Genomic DNA, 1,996 nt, shown 5'->3' with positions numbered 1-1,996 from the left:
CAAAATACACAAAAATGAGCTCCATGCTAGTCAAGAACTAATCTGGCCTGTGTGCATTCACCCAATTTCAGACGCTTGACTGAACCGTCGAGAACATAGCTCACGGATTTAGCTGCCACCTAACTTAATCAAACCCCTAGGAGCTCGTGGTATCAGTAGCCTCTCGGCCCTTAACTGTTACTGAACAAATGGCGTATTTTTTCAACTCGATAATTGGAAACAAACCCAGGGTGTGCTTCGCTTTAGTGTTCGTATAAGACGTTAAAACGGATGTTCCTATTCAATATGTTGTCCTTCCAACCAAGAGAAATTTCACGAGTGGTCTAAAGCAGGAGAGGGATTATAAATGACGCTTGCGTTTACACCGGATCGTGTCAGCGGTAATTCTGAAAAAGATCTTATAGGACTAACTTTGCACGATTTACGTTACCCTCCCCCCCCCCTTCCCCCCTCCCCCCCTCCCCATCCGTTTAGCCACCCAATGTACTGTGCTTGGCAAACACGATATTGAAAGAAAATGGTCGATGGTTTATCGTGGCCGCTGTAGAATTTAAATGTAGAATTTTCTCTTGAACCACTCGCATTGGCCAAGTTCTGGAAATCAAAAAAGGGGTGAGGGGGAGGGGGTGGTGGGGGCAAATTCACTGGAAAACAAACATAAACAGAACTTTTATAGCAATTTATTTAAGGAAGACGCTGTTGAATATGTTATACAGTGTACTTGTCTACTTGTTGGCATCGACTCGACAGGGCTTTTTTTATGGACGTACACGTGGATAAAATGCAGTTTTATGATCCAATAGTTGCTATTATTTCCTTTAAACGATGACTACGTTGCTTCCTTTGTTTAATGGCTTGGCTTCTTCCATGACTGCTCTTCACACCCCTGTACAAAGATCGAGAAGGAAAAATTTTCTCTCAATAATTAGAATGTAAATGGACCGAATGATGAAGTTTTTAAAAGAAAATTAGCAGACATTCACTCATTTAAATCCTGTTGACAGGGTCTGGAAAGGGTTTCGCGTGATCCGTGAATTGATCCCAAAAAAGAGCGTGAATCGGGAAAACTAAAGAAATACAACCGTGATTCGTGAATATGTTAACCGTGACGCGTGATCCTTTAAAGTTGTAGTGCGTGAATCGAGAGTTCTGCCTTTATAATGTCGTGAACATCAGTCAACTCTACACGAATACATGTAATTTGTCTGTCAAGATGGTTCGAGACAGGTCATCTGTCATTGTTATGTAACATAATCTACCATTGTCATGTTTCGTACTTGACCTCTGATGACTCGTTGTCATTTGTAGTTCACATGAACTGAGATGAGAGGCACGTTGAGAGACGACATGATGTAATCATCTGTCCAGGTCACTGCCAATCAGAGGTTGGTTCGTTGGAAAATGAAAAGCTGTCTGTCAAATTTGTAACACGTGTTCACTTCCGGGTCGCCTGGACGTTTTCACATGTGAATTGTCGCAATGGCGAGCGTCAGAGTAAACGTACCGTCTAAACTATCTCGAACTTCATGACAGGTTTTTAAATGTGAAAGAGAAGAACTGTACAGCTACGATTTAACAGCCAACCAACCAACCAACCAACTTTTTGTCGCTTTGCCATCTCAGGGTCAACTGATAAGGCCCAGGAGGGGATCCAGAAATTCCAGAAAGAGTGGGCAGAAGAAATTGCACCCTTCCACCCCACATGCCCTCTGTGTATCCGAAAAATTCACGCTAGTCAAGATGCTACTTACCGCATTCTGGGAGCATTTGTGACCAAAACTTAAGGCTTCAGAAGGCAAGATTTGAGACTTTTGAACGATGCCAGAAAACGATATCGTAGTGGTAAGCAAACTATTCACGGAGTGATCCCATTGCATTCACACGGCCTACTAACAAAGATAGGGGGGGGGGGGGGGGGCGGCCCTCCTCGCGGCCTCCTCGCGGCCTCCTCGCGGCCTCCTCACGGGTCTCCACTAAATCCGCCCCTGAGACCATC

General features: G+C 44.2%; 1 long non-coding RNA gene across 1 annotated transcript in view; it reads right to left on the bottom strand.

Annotated features, from left to right (window-relative positions):
* Positions 1 to 658: 658 nt before the first annotated feature.
* Positions 659 to 1,996, bottom strand: part of LOC138009085 (uncharacterized) — a 22,371-nt gene continuing 21,033 nt past the window's right edge. Inside the window, exon 6 of the long non-coding RNA XR_011124316.1 lies at positions 659 to 886. This is a non-coding gene — a long non-coding RNA (uncharacterized lncRNA). The remainder of the gene's footprint in view (positions 887 to 1,996) is intronic.

Source organism: Montipora foliosa, chromosome 6, assembly GCF_036669935.1.
Source record: "Montipora foliosa isolate CH-2021 chromosome 6, ASM3666993v2, whole genome shotgun sequence".
NCBI lineage: Eukaryota > Metazoa > Cnidaria > Anthozoa > Scleractinia > Acroporidae > Montipora > Montipora foliosa.
The sequence above is the reverse complement of the archived record's forward strand: the minus strand, read 5'-3'. Positions and strand labels throughout refer to the sequence as shown.